The sequence below is a fragment of the Tursiops truncatus genome, chromosome 11 (genome assembly GCF_011762595.2).
Source record: "Tursiops truncatus isolate mTurTru1 chromosome 11, mTurTru1.mat.Y, whole genome shotgun sequence".
Lineage (NCBI taxonomy): Eukaryota > Metazoa > Chordata > Mammalia > Artiodactyla > Delphinidae > Tursiops > Tursiops truncatus.
In genome coordinates, this window is record NC_047044.1 from 43,249,207 (window position 1) to 43,274,060 (window position 24,854).

Consider the following 24,854-nt stretch of genomic DNA (forward strand, 5'->3'; position numbering starts at 1 on the left):
GCATATTAACAAATTGAAGAATAAAAACCATATGATCATCTCAATAGATGCAGAAAATGCTTTTGACAAAATTCAACACTCATTTAAGATAAAAACCCTGCAGAAAGTAGGCATAGAGGGAACCTACCTCAATATAATAAAGACCATATATGAAAAACCCACAGTCAACATCATTCTCAATGGTGAAAAACTGAAACCGTTTCCTCTAAGATCAGGAACAAGACAAGGTTGCCCACTCTCACCACTATTTTTCAACATAGTTTCAGAAGTTTTAGCCACAGCAGTCAGAGAAGAAAAAGAAATACAAATTGGAAAAGAAGTAAAACTGTCACTGTTTGCAGATGACATGATAGTATACATAGAGAATCCTAAAGATGCCACCAGAAAACTACTGGAGCTAATCAATGAATTTGGTAAAGTTGCAGGATACAAAATTAATGCACAGAAATCACTTTCATTCCTATACACCAATGATGAAAAATCTGAAAGAGAGATTAAGGAAACACTTCCATTTACCATTGCAACAAAAAGAATAAAATACCTAGGAATATATCTACCTAGCTAGACAAAAGACTGTATGAAATAAATTCACTGATGAAATAAATTAAAGATAATACCAACATATGGAGAGATATACCATGTTCTTGGACTGGAAGAGTCAATATTGTGAAAATGATTATACTACCCAAAGCAATCTTCAGATTCAATGCAATCCCTATCAAATTACCAATGGCATTTTTTACAGAACTAAAATAAAAAATCTTAAAATTTGTATGGAGACACAAAAGACCCTGAATAGCCAAAGCAGTCTTGAGGGAAAAAAGTGGAACTGGAGGAATCAGACTCCCTGACTTCAGACTATACTACAAAGCTACAGTAATCAAGACAATATGGTACAGGCACAAAAACAGAGATATAGATAAGTGGAACAGGATAGAAAGCCCAGAGATAAACCCACTCTCCCATGGTCAACTGATCTATGACAAAGGAGGCAAGGATATACAATGGAGAAAAGACACTCTCTTCAATAAGTGGTGCTGGGAAAACTGGACTGTTACATGTAAAAGAATGAAATTTGAACACTCCCTAACACCATACACAAAAATAAACTTAAAATGGATTAGAGACCAAAATGTAAGACCAGACACTATAAAACTCTTAGAGGAAAACATAGGAAGAACACTCTGTGACATAAATCACAGCAAGATATTTTTTGATTCACCTCCTAGAGTAATGGAAACAAAAACAAAAATAAACAACTGGGGCCTAATGAACTTAAAAGCTTTTGCACAGCAAAGGAAAACTTAAACAAGACAAAAAGACAACCCTCAGAATGGGAGAAAATATTTGCAAGTGAATCATTGGACAAAGGATTAATCTCCAAAATATATAAACAGCTCATGCAGCTCAATATTAAAAAACAAACAACCCAATCCAAAAATGGGCAGAAGACCTAAATAGACATCTCTCCATAGAAGACATACAGATTGCCAAGAGGCACAAAGCTGCTCAACCACTAATTATTAGAGAAATACAAATCAAAATTATAATGAGGTATCACCTCACACCAGTTAGAATGGGCATTATCAGAAAATCTACAAACAACAAATGCTGGAAAGAGTGTGGAGAAAAGGGTTGCACTGTTGGTGGGAATGTAAATTGATACAGCCACTATGGAGAACAGTATGGAGGTTCCTTAAAAAACTAAAAATAGAATTACCATATGACTCAGCAATCCCACTACTGGGCATATACCCAGAGAAAACCATAATTCAAAAACACACATGCACCCCAATGTTCATTGCAGCACAATTTACAATAGCCAGGTCATGGAAGTAACCTAAATGCCCATCGACAGATGAATGGATAAAGAAGATGTGGTTCATCTATACAATGAAATATTTTCAGCCATACAAGGGAACAAAATTGGGTCATTTATAGAGACATGGATGGACCTAGAGACTGTCATACAGAGTGAAGTAAGTCAGAAAGAGAAAAACAAATATCGCATATTAATGCCTATATGTGGCATCTAGAAAAATGGTACAGATGAACCGGTTTGCAAGGCAGAAATAGAGACAGAGATGTAGAGAACAAATGTATGGACACCAAGGGAGGTAAGCAGGGGGGTGGTGGCGGGATGAATTGGGAGATTGTGATTGACATACATACAATAATATGTGTAAAATAGATTAATAAGAAGCTGCTGTATAAAAAATAAAATAAAATATAATTCAAAATAAATAAATAACTAAAAATGTGCAGTATCATTTTGAGGGGTTATTATCAACTGATTCAAATGTTATTCTAATACACACACATTTATATTTATTTGTAATTATCAACACAAATTTGACCAAGCTTATGCCTGTTTATAAAGATTTCTATCAGTTTTTCTATTTTTCTTAACTTTATATACTCTAAGGGATCATTACAAAACTATTTGGGAAAAAACTTATATTGAACTCTGTATAGAAAAAAAAACATTGAATTGTATTTATGAAATTGAAAAATATAAGAAGGGAGGGGTCAAAATGGATTAAAAAAATTTTCCCTACACATAAATTATTTTAAGATGTTTTTGTTTTGTTTTGTTTTGTTTGCGGTACGCGTGCCTCTCACTGTTGTGGCCTCTCCCGTCGCGGAGCACAGGCTCCGGACGCGCAGGCTCAGCAGCCATTGCTCACGGGCCCAGCCGCTCCGCGGCACGGCACGTGGGATCTTCCCGGACCAGGGCACGAACCCGTGTCCCGTGCATCGGCAGGCGGACTCTCAACCACTGTGCCACCAGGGAAGCCCAAGATGTATTTTTTCGTTGCTTTTTTATTAAATACTCTTCTAAGAAAGTAGCTTTTAAAGGCTTGCTGCTCAAAGTGTTGTCCATGGACCAAGAGCCTTGGTATTGTCTATGGTACTGATGTTAGAAATGAGGATCTCAGGATCTACACCTAGTCTACTGAATCCGCATGTAAGTTTTAATAGGCCTTCTACTCATACTTACAAGTACAAACCAAAGAAGAAATACAAAATCATGTCTGTTCCCTGCATAATATATCTAATTATGTACAAGTGAAAATCTGCTTACTGTCCTGCAATACTGAAAGTCTCTAAGTATTATTAGTTTTTTTTTTATTATTATTAGTCTTTCAATATCTAGGTGCTGTTTATTTCTTTTCAAGTTTAGTCATTATCTCACTTTGATATTCTGTAAACTATGTTACACTTTAACATTAACTACCAACCCCTTATACAAAATAGAAATGGGGAGAAAGGAAGGGTAATTGGTTAATATTAAGTACACACACACAAACACATGAACATACACAGGTGTGAGAGAGAACAAGTAAGAAAATAAGGATAAAATATCTCCTTTTTTCAATGCATAAGAATGCTATGGGTCTTATTTACAGCTTCCTTCCTACAATACCCCTTCCATGTTCCATCTGTCCTCAGCATCTCAGCTTGATGCTGTTCTTTTCTTGGTAAAATGATTCAAACTTTCTCTTCTGGAGATTCTAACCCCTTGGTGATCCTGATCACAGGTGATAAAAGGCACTTCAGCTAAATTTTTTCATCTCAGATTCAGATACAATAGCCAAGAAACCACTATAAATTACATGATTCTGGTGTTAGAAATAAAGGCCCAGAGAATATGATAAATGGGTATTTTGAGTGCCTTATGTATACATTTCTAGTGAGCTACTTGCATCGTCTATTTAAAATAATACAAATAGAAGAGCAAATGTTTCTCCTTTGCTACTTTTTAAAAAATTTTCAAAATGCCTAAATAAATAAGTTTCAATAGGCTGTAAAAGTTTCAGTCTCATATAGCATGATGTGAGGCCATAATACTAGGGTTTTGTGTGATGAGTGTTCAGGTGTCATCATTGTATAATTTCAAGAAGTGGATGATTTTGTTTGAATCATATTGAAGGAACCTATATTTCTGGACATTCTGCAATTAAATGTAGATAAATATATTCAATATTTCATATTAAAGCAGTTTGGATATTTGGATGATAGGAAGGAGCTCAAAGGAATATATTTTTATAGAAATTTATAAACATAAAAGTAGCCATATGTTTAAGCATATTACCACTGTTTACTTGCCTAACTCTTAGGATCTCTGCACCTTTGATAGCTTCTCTTTAGATTGATAAAAATAAATGTGTCTATTCCCATAGAACTTCAGCATATAGATTTATTGTCAAACTTCTTTTCATAAAATGCAGCCTGAATAACCGGTATGTGATATCAGGCCTATTGTAACTTTGGGCAGCAATTTAAATTTTAAAATTCAGTCAAGCACAATAATTCTGAAATTCCATTTCTGTGGTAATGTATAAGAATCCCCATTATACGATGTTTCTCTGTATGTGATAATTTGAATAACTGGTCCTAACTTTTCACTCTTCTTTCTCATATCCTTTGCCACGTGACTTTGTATTTCCTTCCAGGAAATGGGGCAGAGTATATTTTTCTACTGCTTGACTTTAGGTTCAAACATGTGTTTTGTATTGGCCAATACAAGAGAAGTGACAAGTGCTAATTACCTTAAGAGACCGTGTGTATTTCCACTTGTTCCTTTGCATCTCTGCCCCTACCAAAAGAAGAGCTTCCCCTGGTAGCTACTGTTTCCTCAAGCTTGAACTTAGAATAAACACAGAGAGGAGACATGACACTAAATCTCAGTGGGAGAATAGCCGTGCTCAGAGAGATCCATGGCTTAAAGCAAAGCCTCCCTCAGCTGAATGTAACCAAGATCAGCTTATGCCCAACAGTGAAATAATTAAATACTTATCATTATATGCCACTGAAAATTTGTGATGATTTTGATGCAGTACTACTCCTCCACATAAAGGTGAATATGTTTCATGATCTAAACTTGTATTCATCCATTTCAGACTGCAGCTATACCATTTGATGTTTATCCCATCAATTGAATCAGAAAATAGGATGTGTTGAAGCCCATAAAACTGATAATGTCTCCTTTCTTTAAGCAGCATTGATGTAAGATAATATGGATTTTAATAGAAAGTCTCTTGCTTAATCGCCATCAAAAGAGCATTGTATACAATTCCCAGATGAAGAATGACTTTGTAGTTAAAGGCTTGGAGTAATTGTAAATGATAAGTCACCTAGTACTTGAAAGAGAAATTATGTCACTGCCAGAAGATAAATGTTTATATTTTAATTCAGCAAAATATTCTCTGTACAATATAAAAACAGAGTTCAGTATAACTCAAAAATTCAAGTGATTTGTGTGTGTATGTGTGCATATTGTTGAATGATAGGAAGGAAAATGAAAAAGTAGGAAATAGCCTCTTTGAATCTCTGAGCTTAATCCTAAAATTCTGTTCATCTAGTACCACTCTGAGTGCCAAAAATCTGTATTAGTCAGGGTTCTCTAGAGAAATAAAACTAACAGAATATATAAATAGATATATAGAAAGAGATTTATCACCAGGGATTGGCTCACATGATTATGAAGGCTAAGAATTACCAATATCTGCCTTCTGCCACCTGGAAACCCAGGAAAACTGGTGATGTAATTCTAGTTCAAACCTGAAGGCCTGAGAATTAGGCCCAATATCTGAAGGCAGGAGAGATGGATGTCCCAGCTCAAGGAGAGGGAGCAAATTTGTCCTTCCTCCACCTTTTTGTTCTTCCCTGTCCCCCAGTTTTATTGAGAAATAACATTGTGTAAGTTTAAGGTGTGCAATGTGAGAACATTTAAGATCTACTCTCAGCAACTTTTAAGTATACAATATATTATGGTTAACTATAGTCACCAGGCTGTATGATAAATCTGTAGTCAGACAGTGCATAGATCTCCATGTTTTAGGGTCAGTCATTGTAGATTTCTTGATTTCCTTTGGTGGTATCCATTACTCATGATCCTTGTGGTCTTGCATGGGTGCCTGTTCATTTGAGGTACCTCTCCTAGTCTTTACGGACTGGTTTTGGCAAGGAAAGCCCTTTACCAGTTTCTGAGTGGACTGTCTGCCATTGCCATTGGGTGGGCTGGGCTTCCTGCCAGAGTCCTCTAGCAGTCAGTTCCGGTGCCTGGATCAGTAGGTGGGAAAGCTTGGTGTTTGGGTTCACAGTGGTGGACATGGAGCCTGAGATCACTGAGGTGGTCCTGGCACTTAAGTCTGCAGTGATGGATCCTGGACATGTGTCTGTGTGGGCTGGTTTGGATCCTGGGTCTATCGGGGCTGACCGTGTGCTGGTGACCACTGGGGGGTGCCTGGAGACTAAGTTCATGGGGGCCAGCCTGGTGTTGTGCCAGTCCAGAAGCCTGGGTTTGCAAGAGTTGGCCTGGCACCTGGAGCCCCAGGATCCAGCTTGGAGGTTGGCTCTACAAAGGCTGGGAGCCTTTTTGTTCCATTCAGGCCCTCAAAGGATTGGATAATGCCTAGCCACATTGGTAAGGGTGATCTTCTTTACTTAGTCCACTGATTCAGTGTTTTTCTCTTTTGGAAACAGCCTCATAGACATATCCAGCAATAACATTTCACCAGACGTCTGGCCACCCCTTAGCCCAGTCAAGTCAACACATAAAATTATCCACACAGTACTTCTACAATCAAAGATGCAGTCTCTGGTAGTTGTGGGCAGTAACTCGACGTATAAATAAGTGGTAGAAGTAATGGTGGCATGAAAATTTTCAGTGTTGTCTTATTCTTCCTGGCCATACCTTGATATTTTTATTCATCCATAATAAGTATTTAATAAGAGTTTATGTGCATGGATGCTATAGCAGAATCTATGGGAAATAAGAAATAGGAAATATAATTTCTGACCTATGGAGCTCTGAAATCTATGGATGTCAAAACACTTACATAGAAAATAGCCAGCAAATATCCTAGTAGCTAGAATATGCTGAGTTGGAGTCCACATTTTACACAACTAAACTTGAGTGATCTTGAGTCTAAAACTAACAGATAGCCAAATTTATGGTCAATATTGTTTGGATTATAAAATTGATTAGTCTGGTTATGAATAAAAGTCATTTTAAAAACTAGGAAATGTTAAAAAATTAACATGTTTTTCTTCATTTATGAGACTGACAGAAACTCCTTCTTGCTCTTCATGAATAGAAAATAGATAATTAAATATTTCTACCAACTGAACAAAACTGAATTTTTAAAAGTTTATATACTGGGTCATATGGTAGTTCTATTTGTAGTTTTTTAAGGAACCTCCATACTGTTCTCCATAGTGGCTGAACCAATTTACATTCCCACCAGCAGTGCAAGAGTGTTCCCTTTTCTCCACACCCTCTCCAGCATTTATTGTTTCTAGATTTTTTGATGATGGCCATTCTGACTACTGGGCATATACCCTGAGAAAACCAAACTTCAAAAAGAGTCATGTACCAAAATGTTCATTGCAGCTCTATTTACAATAGCCCGGAGATGGAAACAACCTAAGTGCCCATCATCGGATGAATGGATAAAGAAGATGTGGCACATATATACAATGGAATATTACTCAGCCATAAAAAGAAACGAAATTGAGCTATTTGTAATGAGGTGGATAGACCTACAGTCTGTCATACAGAGTGAAGTAAGTCAGAAAGAGAAAAACAAATACCGTATGCTAACACATATATATGGAATTTAAGAAAAAAAAATGTCATGAAGAACCTAGGGGTAAGACAGGAATAAAGACACAGACCTACTGGAGAACGGACTCGAGGATTTGGGGAGGGGGAAGGGTAAGCTGTGACAGGGCGAGAGAGAGGCACGGACATATATACACTAACAAACGTAAGGTAGATAGCTAGTGGGAAGCAGCCGCATGGCACAGGGATATTGGCCCGGTGCTTTGTGACAGCCTGGAGGGGTGGGATAGGGAGGGTGGGAGGGAGGGAGACGCAAGAGGGAAGAGATATGGGAACATATGTATATGTATAACTGATTCAGTTTGTTATAAAGCAGAAACTAACACACCATTGTAAAGCAATTATACCCTAATAAAGATGTTAAAAAAAAGTTTTATACTAATTAAGCCAATGCTAATGGGCTATCCTATTGCTTGTACTGGACGGGTGAGGTAAATGTTTTGGAACTGTTCTTCACACACTGACCATGCTGAAAATGTGCTAGATCAGTACAATCTGAATATGCCCTTAGCTGACGCAACCACAGTATCTTTATGACTTTGGCAAGATTTCAAAATCTCTGACATGACTCCTCATCCGTATAATCGGGATGGTAATAGTACTTACCCCATAAAATTGTGGTAAAGAGCAAACCATGTATGTGGCATGACACAGGTAGATAGGGGTCTACCAGCTGCTTTGCTCCTGGCAGTTTGGGGCAGTAAGTGGTGTGGGAAATGGACCTAAAAGGCAGAAGAGCTGGAGAGTGATAGGCATCTCTGAATATCCTGGGGTGTGGGGAGATAAGAATGGGAGAAACTACCTGCTTGTATGTAAAAAAATTACAATTAATAATTGGAAGGTTCTAAGAATAAGTTGGGCAGGAAGGGTCTGATTACATACTGCTGACAATTGTTAGGCACACAAATGTTTGCTGTCTGTTGGCTGAACTAGGTAAGGAATGGCCACTCCAACTGTAGTTCTCTGAGTGTGCTGAGGTTAATTTAATTTTTTAAATTAAATCATTGTTGATTTACAATATTATATGTTTCAGATGTACTGAGGATTTTTTAAATTTTTTTTAATTATTGAAGTTTAGTTGACTTGTTATATTAGTTTAGGTGTATAGCATAGTAATTGGATATTTTTATAGATTGTACTCCATACAAAGTTATCATAAAATATTAACTACATTCCCTGTGCTGTACATTACACCCTTGTAACTTATTTTATTTATTTACTTATTTTTTATTTTTATTGGTGTTTAGTTGATTTACAATGTTGTGTTAGTTTAGGTGTACAGCAAAGTTAATCTGTTATATATGTATATACATATATCCACTCTTTTTTAGATTCTTTTCCCATATAGGCTATTACAGAGTATTGAGTAGAGTTTCCTGCGCTATACAGTAGGCCCTTATTAGTTATATATTTTATGTATATGTCATAACTATTTTATTTCATACCTAGTAATTTGTACTCCTTAATTCCCTTCACCCATTTTGACCCTCGCTCAACCCCTCTCTCCCGTGGCAACCATTAGTTCGTTCTCTGTATATGGAAGCAACCTAAGGGTCTATTGACAGATGAATAGATAAAGAAGATGTGGTTTATATATACAATGGAATATTAGTCAGCCATTAAAAAGAATGAAATTTTGCCATTTATGGCAATATGAATGGACCTGGAGAGTATTATGCTTAGTAAAAGAAGTCAGACAGATAAATCAAATACTATATGTTCTCACTTATATGTGGCATCTAAAAAGTACAACAAACAAACATGTATAACAAAGCAGAAACAGACTCACAGATACTGAGTGTGCTGAGGATTTTTCAAAGAAGAAATAAGAGACCTACTAAGATGTAAACAAATGGGCCTCTTACTGCAGGGAACAATTTGTGAGAAAATACTGTAGGCTTTTCATCTGCCAGCAGAAAGGACTTACATTGGAAGTTGCCAGTGAGAACCACTCATCAATCAGAATGGGAATATAGACATAAAACAACAAAACTAAAATGCATATTTGGAACTTATTTAAGGTTTTCAGTGGCAATTAAATTGAGAAAGTCACATTTGCACACATAAGATGAGGATGATTGTACTAAGTTGGCAAACAACTTAAAAGATAAGAAGAATGCTATTACCAGGATATTCATGGGATTTTCATGTTTACTTCTTTTACCTTTCTAAGAGAGAATTAAGTTTCTCAAGTGGGGAGTTTTGTCTCTATAAGTGAATGCTGCTCTGAAATAGTCATGTTGATGTCAGAAAAATAGTCTTGAGACTTTAAAAACTACGTACTAACTTAAAAATATATACATCCTTCAGTAAATAATTTCAATTATTTTATTGGGGAAATAGGTTTTACTTAGGTGAGCTAAAGGCATGGAAATGTGAGACACATAGTAAACATTCAATAAATATTAATTGAATAAAAGTATTATTATTAATTATGCCAATCATGAAGGATATTAGTGTGTGCAATATTGTGCATGTGTTCCCAAACTGATATTAGACTTATTATATAATGTATTTTATGCTCTAAAATAGAATTTTTCAAGAATTAGGAATTACATGCATGAATTCAACAGTTTTGACTACAGGAGTGAAGTGGCTGTGCCTTTCAAAGAGACTTTATTAGCAATAAAGCAAAAAGTCTATGAGATTATATGAACAGCAAATTCTAGTATTAAAAGTATTTCAACCTAATGGATTAAGTTCTATATTTTTGTATTTTGTATTTAATATACTGCTCCTTTTCATTTTTGTCTAAAAAGCAGACTCTAGAGACCAACTCCTTCCTGTCCACTCACACACAATTTCTGGAGAAGGGACCAGTAATAAATCTTTTAGCCACAAGATGGAAGTTGAGGTTGATAACCAGCAGGCTGGTGAAATAGAGAAAATTAGTTAGCTTCAAACTGTTTTGTGATGTATTTTTACATGGGATAAAACACTGGGAATTGAGATACCATTTAGATAAGAGAAGATATGTCTACTGAGTTGAAAATATTTTTGTAAATTTATAAATAGGCTTCTTATCCAGATTTGGTCAAAGTTTAACCTAAAGCGTACAAAATTATGAGCTGAAGAGTTGTATTGAAGTTAGAATAAAATACCTATTAGATGTATTTGTGCTCTTAGAAATTGTGGGTTAGGATATACATAATTTTTGATACATTTTAAATAGCATGACAGACTTATTTAAGTTAGGAACTTTAATCGATAAAATTGAGATCTAAAATTGAGTCTAATCAGATATACACCTCAGAGTGAAAGGAATTCTTTAATGGTGATGCTAATTTGAATGAAGAAAATGCTTTTTATCACTAAAATCATTGTTGAAATTTATATCTTGCAAATAATAATATTTGCACTCAAATAGAAATGAGAAAGTTTAAGGTGATTAAAATTAAAAGATTTATTCTTGTGTAATTATCTATGTTTCTATGAAAATGTTTGTGATTTTGCTAATGGCAACTGGATATTTCTTGGAATGCTATTGGTGGCGTCTGATATGCTGAAATGTACCTTGGCTGTGCTTGCCTCATTCAATCAGTAAAGAGAGAAACATAATATCTACATTTCTGACATTCTTAAATAAAGGAGTTTTTAGCTGGACTTTTAACTATCATTTGAGACCTGACTCTCAGGTTCCAAATAATAGTCTGAAGTATACATGGACTTAATGAATCTATTAAGCTTTAACTATTTGGGTTAGTAAGGCCCAACTGTAATTATTTTTACTGTTTCTTTTGAAATTATCTATTTTGAAAATTAAGTTTAGAAATAGAACGTTAATTAAATGGAAATTTTATCAGAAATGTGCCAGGGATGTTTTAGATCTCTGTTATTGACTTTATCTAGGCTACTTAATCTTCTCACAAATCCAAGAACTCTGTTTGGTCTGAGGCTCTCATGACTGAGGGCATACTTTTTTGTACTAAGAACTACTAGAAAAAGACTCTGTTGGATACAGGAAAAGGATCATACCCTGAAATAGCCACAGTTAAATCCAGATTTAGAAAGGGGATTTTGAATGAGCCATGTTTAGAAGATACTAGGATAAATGGAAATGAGAAGGAGGATAAATAGATTGAAACAGAGCAGTGGAACATGTTGGCTCATGTGGAAAGAGAAGTGCTGGTGCAGGATTTTTAGTATCCTAAAGCCATTATCTCTGCTTTCCTTTTTGTTTTAAAAAACTGATGGGTTCTAAGTATACGGGGATCAAGATATAATTCTTGGTGCTTTGCACAACATTCCTCAAGAGAAGAATAAGTTGTCACTTTCTTTGTTAATTTTATTTTTCATTTTCTGTGCTTTTACATCTGCATAATGCTATAAGTGGGATCACCAATCCTGAATTCTATGCAGCCAGTTTTTAAATATCTGTGCCAGGGTTAAAAGAAAAAAAAAAAAGTAAAATCACCATTCTGTTCCAACGCTTTTGAAATACTGTGTACTTTACTTTTAGGTAATTATGAATCATTTTAGTCTTCTCTGAAGCCTACGCTAGGCTGGTGAGAAACATACAAGTTGGGAATTTTACAGGTTTCAATACAAAGAGTATCAGACCTAGGAGAGAAAAATATATTTTTACATATGAAACCAAAATACTTAATCTGTTTCATATGGCCGGCACGTAATTAATAGAAGTGACTAGCTAAATGAGTGAATAAAGAATGAGGAGGTATAATAGGTTGTGAAGAATTAGGAGTCAAGAAATATTAGGAATTCTTATGAATATTTTTGAAATGTATTTTGTGGTTATGTTATGTTGTGAGAAAAGAGGGACAAAGATGTACACAGAAGAAAACTTACTTGTATTAATGGCTTGAAAGAATTTGATGGACTTTTCTTAAGAGATACATTGTGAAATCAGTGAAATAAGAGGAAACTGGCTTAGAGTTTTAAAAATTTGTATTGTCAAAGGAGAGAGGCTGGAGGAATTCAAAGTGAGTGAATCAACCATAAGACAACTCAATGGATGCAACCATAAACTCCTAAAAGAAAACGTATGCAGTCAACCCCTTGTCATTGGTCCTGGTGATGATTGTTTGAATTTGACACCAAAAGCAAAGGCAACAAAAACAAAAGTAAACAAGTGGGACTACATCAAACTAAAAAGCTTCTGCACTTCAGAAGAAACCATTAACAAAATGAAAAGGCAACCTACTGAATGGGAGAAAATATTTGCCAATCATATATCTGATAAGGGGTTAGTAGTCAAAAGTATTTTAAAAATTCATACAACTCAACATCAAAAAAACCAAAAACTCGATTAAAAAATGGGCAAAGGACCTGAATGGATATTTTTCCAACGAAGACATGCAGCTTGCCAACAGGCACATGAAAAGATGGTCAACATCACTAATCATCAAGTAAATGCAAATCAAAACCACAATCAGGTATCATCTCACAATGGATATCACCTGTCACAATGGTTATTATCAAAAAGACAAGAAATAATAAGTGTTGGCAAGGATGTGGAGAAAAGGGAATGCTTGTTCATTGTTGGTGGAAATGTAAACTGGTACAATCACTATGGAAAATAATATGAAGTTTCCTCAAAAAATTAAAAATAGAACTACCAAATGATCCAGCAATTTCACTTCTGGGCATTTATCTGAAGGAAAAAAAAACACTAACTCAAAAGCATATACACACCCCTATATTCATTGCAGCATTATTTATAATAAAACCATCAAAACCATCTAAGTGGGGCTGCCCTGGTGGCGCAGTGGTTGAGAATCTGCCTGCTAATGCAGGGGACATGGGTTCGAGCCCTGGTCTGGGAGGATCCCACATGCCGCGGAGCAACTAGGCCCGTGAGCCACAACTACTGAGCCTGCACGTCTGGAGCCTGTGCTCTGCAACAAGAGAGGCAGCGATAGTGAGAGGCCTGCGCACCGTGATGAAGAGTGGCCCCCGCTTGCCACAACTAGAGAAAGCCCTCGCACAGAAACGAAGACCCAACACAGCATAAATAAATAAATAAATAAATAAATAAACTCCTACCCCCAACATCTTCTTAAAAAAAAAAAAAGAAACATCTAAGTGTCCATTGACAGATGAAGGAATAGAAAAAATGTTGTATGTATACAAAGGAGTATTATTCAGCCACGAAAAGAATGAAATCTTGCCATTTGCAGTGACATGGATGGATCTTGAGGGCATTAAGCTAAGTGAAATAAGTCAGACAGAGAAAGACAAATACTGTATAATCTCACTTATATGTGGAATCTAAAAACCAAGCTGATTATTATAGAGAACTGATTGGTGGTTGCCAGAACTGGGGGCTGGGGGTGGGCAAAATGGGTAAACGGAGTCAGAAGGTACAAACTTCCAGTTATAAAACAAAGAAGTCATGAGTATGTAATGTGTAGCATGGCAGCTATAGTTAATAACACTGCATACATATTTGAAAGTTGCCAAGAGAATAAATCTTAAAAGTTCTAATAGCAAGAAAAAAAATTCTGTAACTACATATGGTGACAACGTTAACTAGACTTACTGTAGTGATCATTTCACAATATATACAAATATCAAATTATGTTGTACATCTGAAACTAATATAATGTTATATGTCAATTATACTGCAATAAAGAAGGACAACAATAAAAAACCTGCAATGTACTTTTTATTCTGCCAATTTACAGAGGAAGCGACTCCAATTTTCACCTAAGGGCAAAATGCTAAGTAATGAAATTAAGTTATAAGTCTACTAAAATAATTCTAATTACATGGTTTGGCTCTAACTTTTATGTATGGTATGAGATGTTGAATAATGATATTATTAAGTTATAAATTTACCCTCCAAAAATCTAACTAGATGGTTTGGGTTTTTGACTTTCTTTTGGTATTTTCTATAATGACTAAAATATCAGTCCAAATACGGTTTGAACATATTACATATTGCTGTCTTCATTTTACATTTGAGATTGAACCAAGGACCTTGTCTAAGATAGCATCTCAGGTAAGTTGTAGGTCAAAAATTAAGGATTATATGACTCCAAAACCAGTGCTCTTTTTTTTTTTTTTTTTTTTTGCGGTACGCAGGCCTCTCACTGTTGTGGCCTCTGCCGTTGCGGAGCACAGGCTCCGGACGCGCAGGCCCAGCGGCCATGGCTCACGGGCGCAGCCGCTCTGCGGCATGCGGGATCCTCCTGGACCGGGGCACGAACCCGTGTCCCCAGCATCGGCAGGCAGACTCCCAACTACTGCGCCACCAGGGAAGCCCAAACCAGTGCTCTTTTTACTCACAAAATCTCCTGGAGTGCAGTCAGGGAGGACAGTTTCACTTGAAAAATGCACACCGCATTCATCTTATTAATAAACGTGAGGATGGGACGAATAGAAGTGAAGCGGTTGGGTGTTGTATTTTAGGGTGATTAGGGAGAGCTCTCTTAAATGAAGTGAAATTGTAAAGAGATCTAAGCAAGGTAAGCAAACTTTCCCAGGATATAAAGAGGAGAGCATTCCAGGCAGAGAGAAGAAATACACATGACCTAAGGTGGAAGGTTGCATGACATGCCCAAATACTTGTAAGGAGGTCAGTGTGGCTGGAGCTCAGCTACCAAGTACGAATGCTTATTCAAAAACCAAGTGGCAATAGTAGTTCAGGGGAAGGTTCGGTCTGGGAAAATATTGCTAGATGTCAACTTATCAATGACATCCAAAGGCGTGGAACAGGATTAGGTCTCTAATAGAAGTATGGCAATTACAAATGAGGAGGTCCAAAGACTGAACTTTGGAGCACTCCAAACTTCAAAAGTAAAAAATATAAATAGGATCTGGAAAAAGAGCCCCCAAAAGGGGAGAAAATTAAGAAAAAAGGCAGGAATGTGTGTTGTCCTGGAGGCCAAGAGGAAGTATTTCAAAAAGGAGTGGTCAATTCTGTCAAATGCTGGTCCCATAAGATAACGAATAGTTATTGACCATTGGAGAGCTCATTGGTGGTAGAATGAAATTTGGATAGAGTAGTGGAGAAGAAAATCTATCCAGAGTAGATTGAGAGCAAAAATGAAGCAGTGCTAATATAGAGCAAAGGCAAATCATTTTAGGTGCTTTGTAGAAAAGGAGAGTAGAGGAAAAGGTTGTAGTTGAAGAAATGAATCAAAAGAAAATTTATTGCTATGAGAGGAGATATTACAGTATGTCCATGTGATAATTTTTAAAGAATCAATTAGAAAAAATTCTGATGATCTAAAAGGGGAGGAGTGGGGAATAGTCTGAGTGAAATCCTTAGGTAAGAGGGCAGCTATTCAATGCATAAGTGTATAGGCCTTTCAATTTAATTTCTCCTAAAAGCACAGCATGAGAGAAAAACTTGGCTGTATATAGTTTATTTAGAAGACGTTCCCTGTAGGCACAAATAAGTCAGTAGTGACAAGGATATGGGAAAAAGAAAAAGCCAATATAGGTTGCATTATTGAGGATATGCTCTCCAGAGGGATCGCAGAGAAGAATATAGAATCCATCCAGAATTTTCTAGTCACTGGCCTTACTCTACTTTAATCCACTGATTCTCATATCCCATTATTTGAGGGTTATCCCCAGGGACATTCATCATGATGATATTTTTAGGCCTAGGGACTCATAACTGATGAATTCATTCAACCACTGATATATAATAAAATGAAATTTCCTTCCAAAAGTCCTAAATAAGTACCATGAAATTGGCAACTCCATTCAGTCACTGAGACCACTAAACAGGGTAGAAGAAGAGGCATTTTTGTATGGATGGAGGTACCCTTGGGGGCTCTATATACTTGCCAACTATGAGAAATTTTACGGCTGTGCAACTCTGTTGAAAATGACTTGGAAATAGGCCAGCTTGTGTCTGGATACACTTTACAAGAAAGATAAAACCTATATATCTTTACATCTGATAGGAGTCATTTCACATTGTTAGTATATGAAGTATATTTAAGGCCCTGTGTGGGGACTTTTCTATAATGACTATTATCTTTGGTAGATGCACATGGATATTGACTCATTCTGAATTAATTAGCACCATTCGTCACAGAATCTCACAATATGTCTGTGGATTTGCTTTTGTCTTCACTTTTACTGAAGTACAAGGAGGTCAAGTGACTTGCCAATGAACATCAAACATGTTGGTAAAGAAGCCAAGAATAGATCCTAAGATTCTGACTCCAAGTTATTTATGTCACTGTATTTATTGATTTTACCTTCTATTTAGTCATTTTGGGGCACATTTACGATAAATATAATGAAAAGCGACACTCCTATGCTTTAAATAAAGGCTGTACTTTACACCAAGGCAGGATGAAAACAGAATTTAAATCTGTGAGGCATATGGATTTTTGACTGAAGTTTCAGAATAACCAATTGAACAATTCATTTAATTTCTTAAGGTCTCAGTTTCCATATCCATAAAATTGATGTAATAGTTTCTTAGGTCCCTTTTAAGACCCACATTCTGTTTTTCTAGGAGATGATAATTGAGGATTTGGTCATTTTAACTTCATCTGTATGGTGAGTGACGTTACCATATAGGGTTCCTTAGTCTCCCGGATTTTTATCAGGGATCCTTAAAGTACAGATTCTCATGGATTCTGTCATCACAGGCTCTACTGGGAAGTCCATAGTTAGTTATGTCTTTCTCCTAGAATATTAGCCAATTTGGCTTTCTGAGCATAGAATCAAGATAGTAGCTTTCCAAATTACTTCTGAAAAAATGTATGCCTGCTAGTGACATATGCCTACAGAAATATCATAACCTCACTAAGAATTAAATTTCATGAGAGAGCCGATCTGTTTCGCTTCTTATTTTAAATATATACATGTATGTGTATGTGACTGGAATAGTGTCTGGGACATAGTAACTCAATAAAAACTTTTATGAATGAATTATTAGAAAAAAAGAGCTAGAAATCTGCCCCATACCGTCTTAGGCACAGGGTCCATGATAAAAGTACAAGACAAATAATAAAGTTATCAGATGACTTTAAACGTTTCTCATTACCCCTCCCCCACTTCAAGTCCTAAGCCTCAGAAGCTATCTCCTTTAATTTTTTGTTTGTTTCTAGTTTCTATGACTGTTACAACAATTCTAATTAAAATGCATTCACCCGTATTTTTTCTGTCATCAGTCTCTATGCTTTGAAAGATTTGGAAAGTGGTTTCCCTGAAGTAATTTGTACACCTGTATACTTTCCAAAGTTTTATTTTCAGTGATACTAAATTTAAAATGTTTTCTGATGTTTATCTCTATTTATTCTTTTTTAAAATTATATGTTACAGGTGTACAATACAGTGATTCACAATTTTTAAAGATTATACTCCATTTATAGTTACTATAAAATATTGGCTATATTCCCTGTGTTGTATGATATGTCCTTGTAGCTTATTTTATACTTTATAGTTTGTACCTCTTAATCCCTACCCCTATATTGCTCCTCCCCCCTCTCTTCTCCACACTGGTAACTGCTAACTTGTTCTCTATATCTGTGAGTCGGCTTCTCTCTTGCTATAGTCACTAGTTTGTTGTATTTTTTAGATTGCACATATAAATGATATCATACAGTATTTGTCTTTCTCTGTCTGACCTTTTTCATTTAGCATAATGCCCTCCAAGACCAAGTCTCTATTTATTCTTAAATCTCTATTTCTTTTTATTCCAAATCTTTTTATATCTTTTTATTCCAAATTTAAATAGATCTTCTTCTCATCTCTGTTTCATCAGGTGAGGAAATTAGCAATCTGCTAATGCCCTTTGCCACTTCTAATTCTCTACACTCAAACTTTTCTTTGCTATGTCATTCATTTTACAATACGAGGGAATGCTGGTTATTCGTTGTGACTCAGTTTTATTTCCACCCTTATGAACATTTCTATTACAATTAGATTCTGCTTAGATTCTGCAAATGGAGGCAGTTAATGGGAGGAGGAAGGGATAAGATGTATTTTTCTGTTCCTGGTGGTCAGCATGGTATATCTATTTCCAACCTTTTACTTTTAACCTACCTGTGTTTTTATATTTAAAGCACATTTAAAGTTGACAGCATATGTTTGGATCTTATTTTTTGTGGAGTCTGACACTTTTTTTCCTCTAATTATAATAGTCTGTATTTAACATAATTATTGATATGATGGAGATTTAATCTACCACCTTCCTATCTATTTAGTTTTTGTTTCATATGTATGTCTTTGTTCCTTTTACTTGGATTAATTAACAATATTTTTGAATTTCATCTAGAATGTGTTGCTTAATTTCTAGATATTTGGGGACCTCCAGATATCTTTTAGGTGTTGTTTTCTAGTTTAAGATTGTAGTTAAAGAACATGCTTTGAAAAATTTGAGGTTTTTTTTAATTGAACATTTGAAAGTCGCTGTGTTCAGCTGTTACTGGGTCACACATTCTGAAAATATCAGTTTGGTCGATTATCAATCTAATGTCCTTTAAGTATTCTATAGTTTTACTGATTTTCTGTCTGCTTGTTCAATGTAAAACCAAGAGAAGAGGTTTGAACACTCAAAACATGCCTGCCCCAAACTGTCCTTGGAGGCAGGAAACAGTTCTTACGACCTTGGCCTTCCTGTGATGTGTGTACTCCCCCTGGCTGCAGGACCCAGCCTGAGTGGACAGGAGGAGCTGCTGGGATGAAGCCCTTCTTGGATGTTTGCTCCTGTATCAGCCTACCCCACAGCCTCATTCATGTCTGGGACACTGACCTACATGGAACTCATCCTGGGGGAGGAGACAGCCCTTCCAGTCACAGGTCTCCTAGGAAGGCCTGGCTTCTCTAAGAGGATGGGCCTCGTGTTTAGATTTGTTCACATCCAAGACCTAGGAGAAGAGGCACCTTGAACGTGACCTACTCAGGCCACAGCTGGGGTCACTTTCAAAAAACATGGTTCAAGAGCCACAGACAAACTCATAGGCCTGGTGCAAATGTGGCCTTGGAGATGGAAAATGTTTCCCAATCCCCGAGAGCTTTGAGACTTTCAGGCCAAATTCTCCCTGTGTGTTACAGCTATGGAAATAGGTTCCCATGGTCCAAAGAATTTAGCTGTTTATATAAAATGTATACCAAGTCCTACCAGGCCCTGTGTTAAATCCTGGAATATCCAGAAGAGTAAGACACTGCCCTGTCCTCGAGGGATTTGGAGACACACAGGAAACAAATGATTCCGCCAGAGCTGCTAAGAGTTGTAACAGAGTTGGTGAAAATGCTGTGGGAGCCAGAGGAGGTGGCGCTAATTCTGCAGGAGATCACAGGGATCCGAGAAATTCTGTGACACTTTCCAAAATAGGACTCAGAAGTAGGTTGGCCACCTCTACGGTGGAGATCATGGGTGCTGGTCATCGGGACCAAGATGGCAGATTTAAGCCCAATGGTCATTAGAAAGCCCACTACAGGGTTGGGAACAACATGCTGCCTGATGATGAATAAGCAGGGGACTTTTTTTCCCCTCTATGGCTAGGTAGGTAAGTTGCTGGCTTTGAATAGCAAAACCACACTTCTGGGTAATGCTTCTGGTATTCCAATGCAATGCAGTTGGACACAGAATCCAATTCACATCACCGCCACCCAGACGATGCTGCAGTTCCCTCTGTGCTGCTGGAAAGGAGCCTAAAAGGATTAGGCTACAGGAATGGCTTTTACCCTAGTTCAACAGTCTCTGCTTTAATGATATATTGCTTCCTCACCATGGTGGCTCATTTCTCCAAACGGCACATGAGATTGTCTACATCCTGTCCCAAGAGAGACAGCATTTTTCCTGATAGTGTGGGATTTTGCTTTCCCAAGACTAGGTTTTGTAATGTTTCTTGGCACTCTCCCAGGTCCAAGGGGCTCTCTAATATATGAGATTATGATTTTTAAAAAAACATCAAATTTGATTTTGTGACCCAGGCTCTACCATGTGACTTTCTGAGTTATTATCAACACACATTTCTGGTTTTAAAAAAAAAGACTGCCCCTCTTCTTTTCTTCTATTATTCTAATATCCTAATATTTCCTTCTAATACACATACCGTTACAGTGGTCATTGAGGCCCTGTTCATCTTTATCCAGTCTTTATTCCACTCTGCTTCACTGCAGATATTTTCTATCTCTATGTCTTAATGTGTAGCAAGCTTCTATTCTGCATTTTCTAATCTGCTGTCAAGCTCATTCAGTGAATTTTCACTTCAGATATTGTAATTTCCGTATCTAGAAAGTCCACTTAGTCCTTTTTATAACTTCAATTTTTCTCTTCAGTAGTATGTTCATGTTTTCTTTTAAATACTTTTACATAGTGATAGATATTTTAATGCTCTTGTCTGTCAATTCTATTATCCCTCTTACTTCTAGGTCTGTTTTTATTGACATTCTTTCCTTGTCACATAATTTTCTTGCTTCTTGCTATGGTTAGCATTCTTTTAAATTGTATGCTTAACATTATGACTCTGTTTCAGGGCTTTGAATTTTAACATGTAGGCAGTTAAATTACTGGTGGTTCTATTTGCTACTTTTGAGATTTGCTTTTAATATTAATTTAGTGGATCTTGGGTAGCCCTTATTACGAAAACAATTTAATCCCACTACTTAGGTGGTCTTGTTGTGGTCTCACCTAAATGTGCCTAGTGGTCAGCAGGGACACCTGTCTCTGTCTCTGGTTGATTGGAATTGTAGTGCTTTTTTGTGTGGGCTCTAGATCAGCTCACAGCCCTTCTGGTTGCTCAACCTTGTAGAGTTTCACCCCATGCATGTGTATTTTAGTAGCTGTGATGGTTAATTTTACATGTCAACTTGGTTAAGCTGTAGTACCTAGCTATTTAATGAAACACTGATTTAAGTTTTGCTGTGAAGGTATTTTATAGAAGTAGTTAATATCTACAATTAGTTGACTTTAGCTAAAAGAGATTGATAATGTGGGTGCATCTCATCCAATTAATTGGAAGCCTTAAGAGCAAAGTCAGATTTTCTGGAGAAAAATAAATTCTGCCTCAAAGCCATAGTGTCAACTCTTGCTTTAGTTTCCAGCCTTCCAGACTGCCTACAGTTTCAGACTTGCCTGCCCCCAGAATCACACGAGCCAATTTCTTAATTCCTTAAAATGTCTATCTATCTATCTATCTATCTATCTATCTATCTATCTATCTATCATCCCTCCATCTATCTCCTATTGGTTCTGATTCTCTGGACACATCTGACTGATAGAGTAATCTATAAATATTCCAGGGGCTGGAACATGGGAATTTCTGAAACTTTTTTTCTTTGCAACTCCCTCCTCTCTGGAATTCTATGCTGCAAATTCCAGCTGCCTCCACATCCATGAAATTCAGTCTCTGGCTCCTCAGTTAAACAAGATTGCATGCTCTGCTTAGCCTCTCCTTGCTCATTCGTTTCTCCAGGCACAATTCTGGGGCAATTGCAGGGTTCACTTCATTTATTTCTCTTGTTCAGTGATCATGGTTCTGCACTGCCAGTTGTCCATAACTGAAAGATGTTTTATACATTTTGTCATTTTTTTCTGGTTGTTTACAATATGAAGTTAAATTCAGTCCTTCCTTTCTTTTAAATTTATTTATTTATCTGTTTATTTATTTAAAATTTTTAAAAATTTTATATTGGAGTATAGTTGATTAACAATGTTGTGTTAGTTTCAGGTGTACAGCAAAGTGATTCAGTTATACATATACATCTATCTATTCTTTTTCAAATTCTTTTCCCATTTAGGTTGTACACACTGCTATATTTAAAATAGGTAACCAACAAGGACCTACTGTATAGCACATGGAACTCTGCTCAATACTCTGAAATTCAGTTCTTACTCCACGGTGAATGGAAGCTTGTCTCTCCATCTTCAACATTAGCAAGGCAAAAACTCAGTCAATTAAGAATCTCCATTTAAAAATCATATTGGAAAAGCTTCTATTTCATAAGGAAATAGACATTCATTGCTCTGATTTCAGTAAACTAGAAATAGAAAAATTTCATATATAGGCACTCTTCTTGTATGTTTGCATCACAATTTATTTTTACACAGAGGTTGTCTTCCGTTTTGATCTCAGCTAGTGTATAATCAATCTTTTTTCTGTTTGTGTACTGTCTTGGTAGGGAGTCTTAGTAAATCATGGGTGCATTGAAAGGTCACAATTAGTGTTTTTTTAATATGTTATTTTATATTTGCTCAGAACCATGATTTTTGGGCATTCTTGACAAAAGTAATAGATCTCTCATCTCTGCACAGTGATAGGACTGGTCAGCTACTTGTTTTATAGATTTATTGTTTTGGGACATCAACTTGCCATAACATTGAAAAAAAAATTCCTTTCTGAGTCTAATAGTATAATTCCCATTCACTCCCCTTCTTACCACTTTTCTGGGCTAATGAGTTTATTCAGAACATTGCCTCCTGTGTTCACATACTGCTGCTTCTTTTCTTCTTTTATTGATTCATTTCAGGTCTAGTATAAGTGGAAAATTACTCCTTTCACAGCATTAAATTTTTGTATTGTTTTTTTCCATTTCAGTAACTATATGATGGATGTAAGACTTAGTTTCCTTTCTATGTAATAATGATAGTTTCCTTTCTATGTAATAATGATTGAGTTGCATATAATGGGCAAATAGAAAATGTTTTATACAAAATGGCCTAATGGAAGTACTTTTCCTTGTTTAAAAAACACAGTGTCTTCCATTTTTATGTCTACTTGATGCTGTTTCTCAACTCTCAATTTAGCTCTCCCTGGTGGGAGTCATCATTTGCTCTTGGCAAGCAGAAAGACTGCAACAAAGTTATTTAGTTTCTCCCATATTTTTGAAGTCACCTCTGTAATGAGATGGTTGTAAAGGCTATTTCGTTTGCATTCCCCAATGCTATTTTTGTTGTCGTTGTTCTGCAGTATTTTCCTATGTACCTTGTACTCTATTTGAATCCTAGGTTAAAACTTGGTGTTTGTGTGTGTGTGCGTGTGCGTGTGTGTGTGTGTGTGTGTTATGTAGATGTATTCTCTCTCTGTCATGACTAGAGCAGTTGTGTTTTGACAAATATTTATGAATCTTGAAGAATATGGTTACTGTACGACCATGATTGGTATGACATTAATAACTTTGATAATTAATATTATTAAAACATAGTAAGTTAATATGAGATTGGATGTCATTGTTATCTAGTGCATTGCTTACTTTTAATTTTGTGGTTATCTTATTAGAAAAAATAAATTAGTTGAGGACTTTCAAAGAATGTTACTCAAAAAATGTTTGCTTCATTTTGTTCCCTCAGCACCAATGAGAGTGCAAGATAGTGACTGTTCAATAACTAGTATTTACAATCAATGAGATCATTTGAAATATTTTTAACAGTATGCTGGAAATAGTTTGTTGTGATTTTAACATATCTTCACATTAAGTAGTCAATATTTGGGGGACTTGTCTGGTGGACCAGTGGTTAGGACTCTGTGCTTCCACTGCAGGGGGCGTAGCTCTGATCCCTAGTCAGGGAACTAAGATCCCACATGCGGCGTGGCCAAAAATAAATAAATAATAATAATACTTGGTAAATAAATATATATTATTTTAAAAAAGTAATAAATATTTTATAGTTAGAATAGTGCCAGTCCAATATATATATATATATATATATATATATATATATTTTTTTTTTTTTTTTTTCTTTATCACACAGCATTTCACTTGGCTGGCATTCCTTTTAATATAAAACCTGAAACTATTTCTCTCTGAAACCCTGTCAACATTAAATTCAGGACTTTTATGTATATTGCTTAAAACAAATAACTCACTCTTGTAGATGAGTTCATTTTTTTTTAAGTGAACTTTAAAGATCAGATTTATTTGGAGAAAACAAAAAAACCCACAACCTAAAGGATGGGATTTTACATCTCAAGACATCTCCCAGGTATTAAGTCTACAGATTACAAATCATTTTCATAGAAGATATTTTTGTACAAATTTTACATGTATTGAGGAGCGGGTCATAAATCCCTGTTTGTTTTAACAGGGTGGCAGGGTAGAGGAATGGGGGAAAAAACAGCTTTTTTGGACACATCTATTCGGAAGCAGACATGAAGAGGGCAAACCCTACTTTTTCATCATCTATAGCAAATGGTTAAAAAAAAAATACCCTCTCAACCTTGGGTATCTCTAAAAGCCACTTCCTAGCTACTCCCCGCTCCAAGCCAATTATTTAAACTTACTTCACTTGGTATGTCTTTTATGTCCACTGGGTAAATGATTCATTATGCTCACTGCTGCAGCACTC

The 24,854-nt window shown here is 36.1% G+C and overlaps 1 long non-coding RNA gene across 1 annotated transcript in view; it reads right to left on the reverse strand.

Moving 5' to 3' along the window:
- Nucleotides 1–24,854, reverse strand: part of LOC141275845 (uncharacterized) — a 194,760-nt gene that overhangs the window by 64,240 nt on the left and 105,666 nt on the right. The gene's annotated exons all lie outside the window — the stretch shown is intronic.